Below are 16,285 nucleotides of genomic sequence, written 5' to 3'. Positions count from 1 at the left end.
AGCAACCACGTGTTTCTGCTATCATCCAGACTAGAACAGTTAAGCAACCACGTGTTTCTGCTATCATCCAGACTAGAACAGTTAAGCAACCACGTGTTTCTACTATCATCCAGACTAGAACAGTTAAGCAATCACGTGTTTCTGCTATCATCCAGACTAGAACAGTTAACAGACTAGAACAGTTAAGCAATCACATGTTTCTGCTATCATCCAGACTAGAACAGTTAAGAAACCACATGTTTCTGCTATCATCCAGACTAGAACAGTTAAGAAACCACATGTTTCTGCTATCATCCAGACTAGAACAGTTAAGCAACCACATGTTTCTGCTATCATCCAGACTAGAACAGTTAAGCAACCACATGTTTCTACTATCATCCAGACTAGAACAGTTAAGCAACCACATGTTTCTACTATCATCCAGACTAGAACAGTTAAGCAACCACATGTTTCTGCTATCATCCAGACTAGAACAGTTAAGCAACCACATGTTTCTACTATCATCCAGACTAGAACAGTTAAGCAACCACATGTTTCTACTATCATCCAGACTAGAACAGTTAAGCAACCACATGTTTCTGCTATCATCCAGACTAGAACAGTTAAGCAACCACATGTTTCTGCTATCATCCAGACTAGAACAGTTAAGCAACCACATGTTTCTGCTATTATCCAGACTAGAATAGTTAAGCAACCACATGTTTCTACTATCATCCAGACTAGAACAGTTAAGCAACCACATGTTTCTGCTATCATCCAGACTAGAACAGTTAAGCAACCACATGTTTCTGCTATCATCCAGACTACAACAGTTAAGCAAGGGGTGCCTGCCTGGTGGCTCAGCCAGTTTATTATGCTCCTTGCGTTGTGAGTCGCGAGGACCTGAGTTTGAATCCAACTCCGGCCACATCTTGCATGTCTCCCCTCTCTCTCTCTGCCCTGGGTTTCCTGTCTCTCTCGCATGAAGTGCTTTCTCCTTCTACGACATCTCCAGAGTTGTTGAAAGAGAGGAAATGTGGGGCATCCCGTGTCGTAGAGATAAACACTCGCCCTCCAGAGACCCTGGTTCAATTCCCGGCTGCGGTACCTCCGGCCTGGCCGGACGCTCCAACAAAACACAGTTGGCAGTGTTTGTGTGTAGGAAGCCTGCAGAGGATTGTGTTCTTGTCACTGCACTAGCAACCCCTACTGGTTGGTAGGGGTGCCTGTTCTCCGGGGGAGATTGAGTGCGTGAACCTCCCTCTGTCAAGTGAAAGGAAGCAGATTTTACCATCCGTTATTGGGGTTTTGAACCGACAACTTTTTTAATGAAAGACCTGCTCCACGGTTCTAACTTCTAAAAATATTTAATTAATGAATCTACAAATAAAGTGGTGAGGACCAATTGGAAACTCACGGTGTAGAAGTGCAGATTTTTCCTCTTTTAGTTCTGGCTCAGTTTCCTCTATCCCCCATCTCTCTCTCCCTCTCTCTCTCTCTCTCTCTCTCTCTCTCTCTCTCTCTCTCTCACCCACCCCTTCCCCCTCTCTTTGTCAGCTCTGAGCAAGCAGGATGTGTGTGAGTGTGTCACAGGCTGTAGGAGTGTCAAGGTCACTGGAACAGACACACACACACACACACACACACACACACACACACACACACACACACACACACACACACACACACACACACACACACACACACACACACACACAGGAGAGAGAGAGAGAGAGAGAGAGAGAGAGAGAGAGAGAGAGAGAGAGAGAGAGAGAGAGAGAGAGAGAGTGGTGAGGGATAAGATAATACATTATGTGAAATATCTGCCTCACCATTCAGCTGCTGCAACAGGCAGTAAGCTGAGCACCAAACTCACTGCATGCCTCTTACTAACTGGCCACACGCCTTGGACAATCTGTGTGTGTGTGTGTGTGTGTGTGTGTGTGTGTGTGTGTGTGTGTGTGTGTGTGTGTGTGTGTGTGTGTGTGTGTGTGTGTGTGTGTGTGTGTGTGTGTGTGTGTGTGTGTGTGTGTGTGTGTGTGTGTGTGTGTGTGTGTGTTTGGCATGCGGGACTGGACATGTGAAACATCAGCCCGTGGTTGTGTTGCCTCAGAGTGGCAGGGTGGCTAGAGAGAGGTCATGTGAGGGCTGACCCCTGAAACAGCTGGAGGAGTCTTATCTTTCATTCACATGTTCAATATGCTGCTCCATTGTCACACGTGCATTGAATGAATATCCATAACAGAGTGATAGTTCATCATTTATCTATATATCAGAAGTTTATATTTTCTTTATCACTTGCCCTGTAGCTAATATGTTTTGTTTGTTTCCACTACTGCCTTTGAGGAGCAAACTAAGGCTGCAACAATCAATTATGTTCTCAGCGATTACTCTTTCGATTCTTTTTCTAATAGATTTAAAAAATATAATTATATAAACAAATCACTAAAACCTAAGGCCCTTGAGCAAGACACTGAAGCCCGACCGGCATTGACATAAGTAATGTATTGTAAATGCTCTGTGTGTAGCTTTTTGTCCCCTAACATCCTCATGTGTTTCTTCTGGTCATTCAGCAGCGATGGAGCGTCTGGTGAACGAGCTTGGTGTTCTGTTGAAGATGCTGGAGCTGGAGGCGGTCAGCCCTGCCACCGCAGACAAGATGGCCTCTGTACGCAACCTCCTGGAGACACTGCAGCCCAAAGGTAGAGAGGATGGAGATACTTTAAAAACCTTTATTTAAACAATGCTATCCCAAGACCTGTGTCTTCACCATAGACAGTAAAAAAGTATGGACATCGTTACGCCCATAGACTCTACAGACCGTAAATGAAGCCTGTTTTTCAACTATTTCAAATCCGCCATCTTTCTATATCCTATGCACTTGGAAATGAATGCTATTGGTTGGGCCCGGAGCGGGGGTGGGGAATGAATGCTATTGGTTGTGTAGCTTGTCAATCAAATCATCATAAGGTAGCCACGCCCCTCCTATAGCATACCCTACTTCAGGGCTACTCAACTTAAGATGGCTCAGGGGCCACTCAGCAAAATACCAAAAGTCCAAGGGGCCGCAAGCTAAAAATGACGGTCCTATTGTGGATTTTTCGATTTTGTAACACACACTACGCATTGTTATTGTTATAAGAAAATGTACATTTTGACATCATATTCTTTTCACTGTACCTGTTTATTTTGTGTGTATGTCCAGTGGCATCAGTTCAGCAAAAGCTAAGGTATGGCAAGGTTAGGGTTGCCAACTCCCAGAGATTGAAATAAGGGACACCTAAAAAAATGGGGGTCAAACCCCCCCAAAAAAACGAAATGCATAGAAAACTATGCATTATACCTGTAACAATTGATGTTTGTTTTTGGAAAAAAAATAGCAACCCATATATTTGAACGGAAATGTATATTTTTATCCTGTGCTTTTGTTTGGTTTGACCATGAGGGGCCGCCAAGACGCTGCGTTGGGGCCGCGGGTTGAGTAGCGCTGCCCTACTTTATCATCAATTTTAACATAAATGGGACCATAATTTACCAAAACACATATCATGGTGATTGAAATAAGACGTTAAACTAGCGACTGGAAGCATATAGTATTTACGACAATGTTTATTAAGGTAATAAAATCAAGTGTAAAGTTCAGCAAAAACCCATCCACTTGAATGGCGCTTCATTACTTCTGACACCAGCAGGGGTAAAACAGCGAGACTACAGGCCATTCATATGAACTGTCTCTTCCTATATAGACTCAATTTACAACTCAGAAGCTGGCCCCTTGGTCTTCACACACTATACAATATGTTCATATAACATTCTTACATACATGCAGTACAGCAATCAAAAAAAGTGCTCCAGGCAGGGAGAGAGAGAGAGAGAAGGAGGGAAGAAGGGTACAGGTGTGATAATTCAGTTCCATTACACAGCAAAACCCTTACACTAAAAGTCCTTACACTTGCCTGAAAACATATTTTTTCAAACTGTTGTTTGAGTACATCCACACATGAACTCTATTATGTGACGATAAAGCAACACCATTTTTAGATTTGTAGATTTGTCTCTGCGAATAAAGGCATCAATCTGTCTGAATGAGGTCAATGTGAATAGTTTTGATGTGAAATACTCTCATAAGGCCAGTGATTTTGTTTTAAGTTCACACCACATGACAGTTAATCGCCTCTGAGCCAAGCAAAATGGCTTGAGAAACACTCATGCTGTCAATCAATATTGGCTCTCTTATTGAAAAGCCAATTCTAAAACCAACACTTAAGTTGCCAACTAGCTGCCAATACACTTAATAGAGTCATTGATTTAGTCTTACAGTAGGTCAGGTTTAGGTCTGGCACAGTGTCATACCCAGGACGGGGAAGCTGTGCTGAACCGAGGGGTGAACACAGCCCAGACGCAGAGAGTGCTACATCTTTGCTACTCCTTTTGAGGGGAAACAAAGTCTGTTGAGCTGCTAACATTTTTGTAATAAATGAGAAAAATATTTGGACACACAATATGACCCCTTTTGGCAGAACCTGCTCCTTCTATGCTCTTTGTAAAACCGGCAGATAAAATAAATGAAATAATCTAACCCAAACAGAAAGAAAATTCGATTTTTAGAAAATGTGTGTTGTATTTTTCCCGATTACGTTGTCTTACATTGCCTATATTGGGCATACTTGAGCAGTGGCAGCCATTTTGTGGTGCCACAGATAGAAAACCCATTCATTTTCAAAGAATATTTGAATATTTAATTATATTATATACTATATCGAATACATTTTTGCGGTTTTCAAATATTTTTAGACACAGAATCAAATGTTTTATGGTCATGATTCACCAAGAGCCTGGATGGCTTGGTTTTAGGCTTAAAATTGTTTAAATATTTGGGAAAAATGTATGGGTTTTCTATATGTGGTACCACAAAATGGCCACCACTGCTATGCCCTTATGGACCAAAATAAGGACATGTCGAAAGTGGTTAAAGTCATCCACTAAGGGATTTTCCCTTCCAGAATGTCTGCGTATCTTCAAGTTCCTAGCATATTTGTGTGCACAGGGGAAATGAAGTTGGTTGTGATTCTAATCATGATATGTGACCAACGGTGGCCTCCAGCACACAAGACAAAGCCCAGGGCTAAACGTGGTAGATCCTTGTTTATCTCTGCTGCATAAGGATGAAGGGGAGGATATAATCATGGATGTGAGAGGATAACATGCTGTAAGATTATAATTAGTGGAATTAGAGGAAGGACAAAGGTAAATGTCTGTGTGTTCTCGAACAAGCAGCAAATCCCCAGCAAGCTCCCAGGAGTGGTGTTCTGTGGCTGGATCCAAACCCAGACCTCCAGATGGAGGGAACGACAGGAAAAGAAAGAGGAATTTTCCTTTGGGATGAATGCATACTCTAAATTAAAAAAAATCTAACAAGCAGTGGTGTAAAGTAACTAAGTACATTTACTCAAGTACTGTACTTAAGTACAATTGTGAGGTGCTTTTACTTTACTGGAGTATTTCCAATTGTCTATACTTTTACTTCTACTCCACTAGCCTACATCTCAGAGGCAAATATTGCACTTTTACTCCACTACAATTATTTGAAAACTTTAGTTGCTAGTTACTTTGCAGATATAAATTACAAAATTATAAAACATACATTAACCACTTTAGCCCTATTTTATATCGAGGCTATTTGAAAATAGCAGATCTACAAGCTCACAACGTGTCGTATCGCGACGCGTTGTGAGCTTGTAGATCTGCTATTTTCAAACATCTTAGTACTTTTACTCTGGTACTTTAAGTACATCTTGTTACCAATACTTTTGTACTTTTACTCAAGTCAATTTTGAATTCGGGACTTTTACTATTAACAGAGTACTTCTACATTGCAGTATTCATACTTTCACTTAAGCAAAACATTTGAGTACTTTTTCCACCACTGCTAACAAGCAGCCGAACTAACTGTCAGGATATTATAATTCTGTTTAATTTAAGGTCAAAAGACCCTGCAGTAAATTGTGGTTTTCTTACAATGCAGAAAACAAAAGCGGATTCAGAAAGTCTTTCTGGCTATAGTTGTGGCAATGGAGTGTTGTTGGCAATCGCACACATTAAGTTGCACGGCTGTAATTAGCCATATTCCCTGTGCTAGAGAGAGCCTTGTGTGTTTTGCTGTCTGACATACCGGTAAGCCCACATGGCACAACTGACCTAACTGAAAACACCAGCTCAGGGCAGGAATCACAACAGCCTTTTTTTCTCTGTACAAACAGAGCTCAGTCTAAAGACCAGATAAGTGTCCTCCCCTCTTTTGAACGAACCATAACGAGTTCAAGCAATGTTCTACATTTCAAACATTCAAGTTTGGTTGCCCCCAAACCAGTAAGCCACAAATATAAACAAGGATTTAACAAGAACACAATTTGCTAAATGTGATTTCACGAACGAAGGTGATAGTACTGGATTTGCAAGGCTAATTGGGTAATTATAGATGGATTAGGAAAAGTGTACCGGGTACACCATAGAAATCTTGGTTGGCCCTTAGCACTTGGACTGCCCGGGAATTAGCATGGTGAAAGAACTTTTAAAGGGATAGTTCACCCCCAAAATCACCCCATGGAGACTTGAATTCATCTTTTTTGTTTTTGTCGCATACCTAAGCCTTTAACCCTATGTCACCAAACGTATCATATATGATACACACATTACACTGATTTTTTAATAAATCAGTGTAATGAATACTTGGACCAAGAACCTGTTGTATCATATCTGACACATCCCCACTTCCCCCTGGACCATACCATTTGCACTGCAGGTAGTTACAGAGCCTCAGGTGGTCTGACCCAAAATGGCTGCCATCAACTAAACAGGAGAGGTTGATGCACTACTAACAAACAATTATTTTTTAAGCAGTTCGGGTACGTTTTCCTAGTATATCTTTACTAATATTTTGAAATAAGTGTTGGATAACTTGAATGCACTTATGAGCTCTCAAAATTTAGCATTTTAGTTTGTTTTTTATGATGTCAAAAGTGTTTGTATCATATTTGATACTACAGGTCTATAGTCCTTTACGATTTGTATCATATTTGATACTACAGGTCTAAACATTTTTTTTTTTGTAATGTTAAAACCGACTTGATTTTATTTTTTGTTTAAAAATTTTATCCCACGATTTTGTAACCCTATTTTTTACACCCAGTGCCAATCTCTATGTAATCCTGGGCACTACACTCCCTCTGCCAACCTAGGGAGGCCAGGGCCGAGCTCATGCCTCCTTCAATGCATGAGAGCTAACTGACCTTCTTATCACCTGACAGGGGAGAGTTTCCCTGGTTGGACGTAGCGCGTGGAAGGAACACGTTATTCCAACCAGTTCCTTTCCCCTCCATCAGGCGCCCCGGCTGGCCAGGGGGAGGCAGTAAAACCGACTTGAAATACCCCCTTTAATACCCCTTGTATCAAATATGATACAACAAATAAATGATACAAAGGAATGTTAAAAAAAATAAAACAAAATCAAAAATGTTTTAAGACCCAATAAAGTGTCCCTTTTCAAAATTTTGGAATTTTCTGACCTTTCCTTCATAGTTCAGGTTCTAGAGGGTTAAATTGAAGACCGGCTGCAGTTCCGGTAGAGACTCCTTTGTGTCTCGAAAAATATCCATGAATTCAAGTCTCCATGGGGTGACTAATTGATAATTTTTGGGTGAACTATACCTTTAACAGGTCTGTATATGCGTAGTCAAGTGCACTAACACTATATTAACAGGTATAACATTTTTCAAAGCGTACATAGACAATCTACCCTCAGTAGTGTGGGTAGAATATGTATACACACACACACACGCACACACACTCGCACGCACGCACACGCACGCGCACGCACGCACGCACGCACGCACGCACGCACGCACGCACGCACGCACACACACACACACACACACACACACACACACACACACACACACACACACACACACACACACACACACACACACACACACACACACACACACACACGCACGCACAGTATATGGGACACACAGGAGTCTGTTACATAACGCATGTCAAACTGGGGGTCCTTGAAATGAAGGTTGAGAATCACTGGACTACAGAATGTCCAGAAGGTCTCAGTGGTGCTGATAAAGCTGTTCTCTGGGTCTGACCGCTGTTGCAACAACGAGAGAGAGAAAGAGAGATGTGATTTATGGCTGTTCTTATATATCTATTATTACATATATTATATTATATATATTATATATTATATATTATCTTATATATTTTGGGGGTGATATTAACCATAAAATAGCTGATCTACAAGCTCACAATGTGTTGCATCGCGACGCATTGTGAGCTTGTAGATCGGATATTTTTGGCGAAGAGATTTGGAGTGTAGACGGTAAAAGTGGACGGAAAGCGCAGTTGTAACCAGTGTTGATTTCGTCGACGTGAAACTATGACGAAAAATGTTCGTCGACTACCATTTTTCACTGACTAAAACTATGACTTACAAATAAATACTAGACCACTAAAAATGTTAGTGAGGGACACCAGTTGTGGGCTGGTAGATCGGCTATTTTCAGCATGCAACCAAGTGTAAAATCAGCCATTACAACCCCATCAAGGCCGACATTTTAGTCGACTAAATCAGCCGTAGATTTAGTCGACTATAATCTAATCTTATGATATTCAGTCGACTAAAACTAGACAAAAACAAACAAAAATATAGCTGCAAGCAGCGATAAGCGGGGCCAGGGAATGAAGAGAGAAAAAAGAAAGAAGCAATGATAAGTAATATGCACAATAAGCCATTGAAACATAGAAGACTGAACTTGAGAGAAAGAAGACCATGCAATTAACATGAGCATTTTAAACCTTCACTAACCCTAACCTCAGTAAAACAACGCCTAAGCCTATCCTCAAGAAACACTATGTGTTATCCGAATAATGCCAAATCATGATCACCTCAATACATTGTCGTGGACAGGGATCGAACCAGCAACCTACGGACTCCAAGACTGCCTTTCTTCTCATTGAGCTAGATATATGGCCTCCCTGATAGTGTCTGTTGATATTTATAAGTATTTCCGTCCATTTTGAACCAGGCCTCTGTGTCTCGAACTACTCTAGATCACTGGTTCACAAACCATTTACCAATAAAGGCATTTTTGTGTCTCCTCGGAACGAAAACTAGTGAAAGTAGCCGATCTACAAGCTCACAAAACGTTGCTATCTGAAAAGTTGTGAGATTGTAGATCAGCTATTTTCACAATGAAGTATGTCATACATTAAAAGAAAGAAAAAACTATAAGTAATATGCACAATAAGCCATAGAAACATAGAAGACTGAGCTTAAGGTCATGTTTTTTGCAATGCCACCTCTCACCCACAGAGAGAGATGGAAACGGAATAGATTGAAGAGATAAGGATAATTCCTTTAACAGGTCCGTTCATGAAAGTCCTTGCGGTCTTGTTTCCAATGAGGGCCTGTGAGCAATTAGGGGTTAAGAGTCTTGCTCAGGGACAAATTTCATTTGCTGGCCTGGCCTGGAATCGTACCTGGGGCAACTAGGGCCTCTGGCTCCCTAGGATGGCTCACTAACCACTCAGCTATGGCCGCCCCTCAAGAGAGAGAGAGAGAGAGAGAGAGAGAGAGAGAGAGAGAGAGACATGGAAACGGAATAGATTGAAGAGAGAGACATGGAAACGGAATAGATTGAAGAGAGAGAGAGAGAGAGAGAGAGAGAGAGAGACAGACATGGAAACAGAATAGATTGAACAGAGAGAGAGACATGGAAACATAATAGATTGAAGAGAGAGAGAGAGATGGAAGCAGAATGGATAGATTGGACATCTCAACCTATTGCCATTAACAGGAATCAAACCCTCAACCTTCGGATTGACAGGCTGCAACACTACCTATAGTGCTATAGCTTTGTCCAGGCTGAGGTTGTCTGTTGAAGATAAAAGTGAACCAGTGAAAGCAGCCGATCTACAAGCTCAGAAACACGTTGCTATCTGAAAAGTTTTGAGATTGTAGATCGGCTATTTTCAGAATGAAGTATGTCATACATTGCAAAAACATACCTTCTCAGATAAGCATTTCATGTTATCTTTATCAATTGCATATGTATTCATTAATACAGTCTTGTTGTTTGCAATGCACTTTAAATGAAGTCTCCACCAAGTGAGGCTTGAACCGGCAACCTTGATGTTGTGAAACATTCACTTAAGCGGGAAGCCATTGGACCAACAGAACTGATCCAGTGAAAACGGAGGTCAGACAGATGATACAATTTCACGCAAATAACTGAAAAATCCTGGGTTTAAGTGTTTTTCAAACTGCTCAAAATTGCGGACAATCTAAGGGCGGAGAGAGAGACATGGAAGCTGAATAGATTGAAGAGAGAGAGACATGGAAACATAATAGATTGAAGAGAGAGAAAGATGGAAGCAGAATGGAGTGATTGGACGTCTCAACCTATTGCCATTAACAGGAATCGAACACTGAACCTTCGGATTGACAGGCTGCAATACTACCATTAGTGCTATAGCTTTGTCTAGGCTGAGGTTGTCTGTTGAAGATAAAAGTGAACCAGTGAAAGCAGCCGATCTACAAGCTCAGAAACACGTTGCTATCTGAAAAGTTTTGAGATTGTAGATCGGCTATTTTCAGAATGAAGTATGTCATACATTGAAAAGACATACTCTCAAATAAGCATTTCAGGTTATCTTTAACAATTGCACTTGCATTAATTGACACAATCATGTTGTGTGCAATGCAACTTAAATGAAGTCTGCATCAAGTGAGGCTTAAACTGGCAACCTTGAGGTTCTAAGGCACACACTTAAGCGAGAAGCCATTGGACCAACAGACCTGACCTGGTGAATGAGACAGAGAGAGAGAGAGAGAGAGAGAGAGAGAGAGAGAGAGAGAGAGAGAGAGAGAGAGAGAGAGAGAGAGAGAGAGAGAGAGAGAGAGAGGAGAGAGAGAGAGAGAGAGAGAGAGAGAGAGAGAGAGGAGAGAGAGAGAGAGAGAGAGAGAGAGAGAGAGAGAGAGAGAGAGAGAGAGAGAGAGAGAGAGAGACTAATGAGGAGTGAGTGAGGGCAGGTGTGATTATGGATTGAGAGGGAATGACAGCAGGTGAGGTGGGTAGATCCAATCCATGGGAATAGGCCAGGTGGACTGTTGCTGTTGCTCACTTTCTACAAGAACATAATTATGTCAGAAAATTGACAAACAAATATTGTTAAGCATTTCATGTTATGTTTAACAATTGCACATGTATTCACTGATACAGTCATGTTGTGTGCAATGCAACTTTAATGAAGCCTGCATCAAGTGAGGCCTGAACTGGCAACCTTCAGATTGTGAGGCACACGTTTAAGGGAGAAGCCATTGGACAGACAAGAACCTGTGAAAAAGGAGATCACACAGATGATACAGTTTCACGCAAATAGCTGAAAAATCCTGGGTTTAAGTGTTTTTCAAACTGCTCCAAATTGCGGACAATCTAAGGGTGGAGCTTACTGGTCAACGTGATACATGTGTTCCTCATGAGTCAAGGCACATGTGTAAGCAGGTTTAATGGCTGTCGGCCAAACGAGGCATGACTTTTGCCTGTTTAAAGTTTGCATTTTCAAAAAATCGCTATAGCGCCCCCCTTTGACCAATTGGAATAAGATTGGTTTCAGTGATATTTGGAATGACCCTCAACATTACCGCAAAGTTTCAAAGAAATGTGAGTCTGCATGTATGTGTTAGGGGTAGATGAATAATTGTCATAAAACTGCAATATTCATTGGCTCATTAAAGCTTCATTTTTTCACTTATGGAAAATCTTTTGCACATGTTTGTCGGCATAGGTCCAAAGTTCATGTGTAAAACGTTTCGTGCAGATTACTCAAAAATCCCAGGAGGAGATAACTGTTTTTAACTGTTTTTCATATAATTCAAAATGGTGGGAGATCTAAAGGTCAGAGGTCAAAAGTCAGAGTTTGTTTTTTTTGTTTTTTGTTTTTTTTGTTTGTCTTTTACTCTTTTTCCTTTTATGTAAAATAACTGAGGGTATGAAGAAATTATGAAACAATGAACTGAGAGACCTGTGAGACAAGGAGAGAGAGAAAGTGGAAAACTTGTATTTGTGTTGGTGGGGAAGGCATGGGGCAATGAAATGTGAAATGCTTTTAATGTTGAAAATCAAATAAAAATAGTTAAAAAAAAAAAAAAAAAAAAAAAAAAAAAAGTCAGAGTTTGAAAGTTGTTGATCATGAGTAGACGCATATGTATATTGAAGTTTCATGGCTGTAGGTCAAACAGGGCATGAGTTGTACCTGTTCAAAGTTGGCATTTTGCTATAGCGCCACCTTTTGACGAAAGATTGTGAGAATTATTTCTTGATAGTTTTTCATGACCATCTACCATATGGCCAAGTTTCGTAAAAAGCGTATGCACGGTTCAGCCAGAACTGCCAAAAGTGGCAGAAGAAAAAAGAGGGGAACATTAAGACAGGTCCAGAGCTGAGCTCTGGCCCCGTAAAAATTCTGATGACTAAAATATGACTAAAACTAAATGGAATTTTGTTCAAAAGACTATGACTAAAACTAAATCAAAATGTGCTGTCAAAATCAACACTGGTTGTAACTCAAGTCCAGTTCTCTGAGACTACAGGGGTTTAAGTGTTGTTTTTAATGTTTCACTCCTCTCAATTCTCCTCCAGGGAACGGCTCCGACGTCTACATGAACAGCTGTCTGTACAGCAACGGCACCAGCTTCGTGGAGTCGCTGTTTGAGGATTTCGGTGAGCAATAAATCAATAGACGATCACAGAGGAGTATAGAGCCACGTAATGAGAGGCTCTCGCCAGCTTTAGACAGAGATGCCTTATTTGTTGGGCGGAAATAAACGTATAATCACACAGAATAATTATCGTCATGACTAAATATAATAACTATCTGATCTTTTCTCATCTCAGTTCATGATGATGATGATGATGACGATGATGATCAGTGGTGTAAAGTAACCAAGTACATTTACTCAAATATTGTACAATTTTGAGATACTACCTGTGTGAAATTTTGAGATACTACCTGTGTGAACGGCAACAACCAGAGCCTTACATTAGAGAGTTCCGCCACTGAGGGGGCAGAAACAGCGTCGGTCAGCGTGGTTCATGTAAACTGGAAATAGTTACAAACGCCCATAGACTCCAATGCATTCCGTAAACTTCCGGTTTAGGGCTTTGTCACTATTCGCCAATAGAAGGCTACAGTATGTAGAAGACCTGGCCTGAAGAAGTGGATGGAGGTGACGTAACTCTCTTTGAATGGCTCTGGCAACAACAAAGTTCCAGAAGAACAGCAGCATGATTAGCATTCATAGTGCTATAGCTTTACCTTTCATGATAAGAGGAGCAAGTGGTGTAAAGTAACTAGTTCAGAGTACTGTACACAGTACTTGAGTACAATTTGGAGGTACTTTTACTTTACTGGAGTATTTCCAATTGTCTATACTTTTACTTCTACTCCACTACATCTCAGAGGCAAATATTGTACTTTTACTCCACTACAATTATTTGAAAACTTCAATTATTGGCTACTTTGCAGATATAAATTATTACATTATAAAACATACATTAACCACTTCAGCCCTATTTTATACATAGGCTATTTGAAAATAGCCGATCTACAAGCTCGATGCGACGGGTTGAGAGCTTGTAGATCTGCTATTTTCAAACATTTTAGTACTTTTACTTTTGGTACTTTAAGTACATTCTGATACCAATACTTTTGTACTTTTACTCAAGTAACATTTTGAACACAGGCCTTTAACAGAGTATTTTTATATTGTGGTATTGCTACTTTAATGGAAGGGGGCGTGTCTGATAAAATGAATATCAAATATCTAAATACTGAATCAAGCAACTTAAAAACTGTCCGGGGTGCTCCCAAAAGCCTGAGTAGCCGATAAAATGACCAATTATTTTTGGGAAAGTGAAATATTCCTTTTGAGTAAAATATCTGAGTACTTCTTCCACCACTAATCTTTTCTCATCTCAGTTCATTATGATGATGATGATGATGATGATGATGATGATGATGATGATGATGATGATGATGATGATGGTGTAGGTGACTAACTTTCCTTGTTGCTTCACCAGACTGTGATCTGCACATGCTCAGTGCGTCCCCCGTAGAGCAGAAAGAACAGCAGAAAGAGGAGGAAGAGAAAACTCACCTGAATAAATCTGTAAGTCTGTCTATCTTTCTGACTATCTTTCTGTCTGTCTGTCTGTCTGTCTGTCTGTCTGTCTGTCTGTCTGTCTGTCTGTCTGTCTGTCTGTCTGTCTGTCTGTCTGTCTGTCTGTCTGTCTGTCTGTCTGTCTGTCTGTCTGTCTGTCTGTCTGTCTGTCTGTCTTTCTGTCTGTCTGTCTGTCTGTCTGTCTGTCTCTGTGGATTTGAACTATATACATTTTCTGGCATGCATGCAAGCATATAGAATATTTGAGTTAGGTTGGCGAAACTGATTAGAAGCATGCATGACCTTATTGACCTGTGGAGTCAGAGGAGAAGTCACAGCAAGGAACGGTGAGTCTTCAAGTGACCACAAGTTGTCAAAGAAGTGAATAACAACTTTGAAGTTGTCCAGACATGGTCAGCCATCTTAGAAATACTAGCTGTTTTCTCTGTCCAAGAGTGAAGAATCTCTTGAACCGCTTAAGCCCTGTTTTATACTTGTACTGAAGCTTGTACTGTCTGAAGATCTTACTATTTTAGAAAACTTTAATCATGTTGTGTTGACATGAGATGAGCTGAAATCATGATAAATATCTAAAAGGAATAATGTTGTATTCATATTTTCTTATTCATTCTTCTGCTTGCAGAAGTTTATCATAACATTAACTGCCTGTTTGAACTGTTGGGTTTGACCTGTGGTTGTGATTGGTTGTTTCCCCAGACACCTACGGACACACCCCCTCCCGTCCCGATCACGCCCCTTCCTGACGATTACTATGAGGAGGCGGTCCCCCTGGACCCTGGCTCCACCCCTCAGTACTTCAGTACCACCATGCATAGTTAGTCCACACGCGCACACACACACACACACACACACACACACACACACACACGCGCGCGCACACACACACACACACACACACACACACACACACACACACACACACACACACACACACACACACACACACACACCTTTATTTTTACACAAAAAACATTTACACAAAAGTGTTGGCGGCTTTACATGATAGATATAATAAAGCATATAGTAAATAATAATAATAATAGTCATAATCATAATCAGAAATATCAGGGAAAAAAAGAAAAGAAAAGAAAAGAATATAATGGGGATTAACCGAGTCAATTTGTGGGAGTGAAGTGGTCATACTACATCATATTCACAACAATATATAAAAAGAGAGATAGACCACATTGATCAGTCACAGTACAAATAATTACAGTTCATATATTATGCAGTAGACCTGTTAAACTCATGGCCTATGAGTTTCTTGCTTGCCAACCATAGAAACCTGTATATGCCCTAAATATAAGCTGCGTGCTTGCTCAGTAACAGAGACGGGTGTTATAATACAACATGTTTAGCCCTTGCCACCAACACACAAGATAGATAGTAAACAAGGAACCCTTTCATTCTATTGATCGGGGGAATATTTTTATTTTCCAAGTAATTCAGGAAGGGGTTCCAGGAAACATAAAATAGGGCCTCTTAGGGTGAATTTGATTTTTTTCCAGCTTAAGGAAGTACATTATATCTTTGATCCATCTTAAGTGTGATGGCGGTGTGGATTTTTTCCATTCTAAGAGTATTAATGTATGCGTCTTGCGGGCAGCGTTGTGAACGCCATGACATCTAGCGTTATTTTGTTTAGGTGATTATTAGTAGGTGCAAGTTAAAAGAGTGCGATCAGTGGGCACTAGTGATGAGCGGGCCGACCCGTAACCCGCGGGTCCCCCCGGGTGGTCGAGTCAGGATTTCAGAGGCAATTATGCGGGCTGCGGTGAGCGGGTCAGCCACTCTCACACGCAAAAAAAAAAGCCCTATTTTGAACAACATGCTTGTTTATTTAGCCCATGACAATGTTGTTGTAGACATTTAAAGCGACTTAGGGTACTTAAAAGAGCGCTATATAAATCTGAGCTATTATGATGATGATTATCTTTTTTTCCCCACTGCGGGTCGCGGGCGGGTTGAGCCATAGATTTATATATGGGTTCGCGGGGCGGGTCGAGGCGGGTTGGGTTCCGTGGCGAGGCGGGGCGTGGCGGGTCATGAAAAAAC

The 16,285-nt window shown here is 40.9% G+C and overlaps 1 pseudogene across 1 annotated transcript in view; it reads left to right on the top strand.

Moving 5' to 3' along the window:
• Nucleotides 1-16,285, top strand: part of LOC308091093 (actin filament-associated protein 1-like 1) — a 54,598-nt pseudogene that overhangs the window by 10,304 nt on the left and 28,009 nt on the right. Inside the window, exons 2-5 of the transcript XR_013935096.1 lie at nucleotides 2,553-2,681; nucleotides 12,690-12,770; nucleotides 14,130-14,218; nucleotides 14,927-15,044. The product of XR_013935096.1 is annotated as an actin filament-associated protein 1-like 1 (transcript). The remainder of the gene's footprint in view (nucleotides 1-2,552; nucleotides 2,682-12,689; nucleotides 12,771-14,129; nucleotides 14,219-14,926; nucleotides 15,045-16,285) is intronic.

Source organism: Gymnoscopelus braueri (assembly GCF_963280865.1).
Source record: "Gymnoscopelus braueri genome assembly, chromosome: 8".
NCBI classification, from domain to species: Eukaryota; Metazoa; Chordata; class Actinopteri; order Myctophiformes; family Myctophidae; genus Gymnoscopelus; species Gymnoscopelus braueri.
The sequence above is the reverse complement of the archived record's forward strand: the minus strand, read 5'-3'. Positions and strand labels throughout refer to the sequence as shown.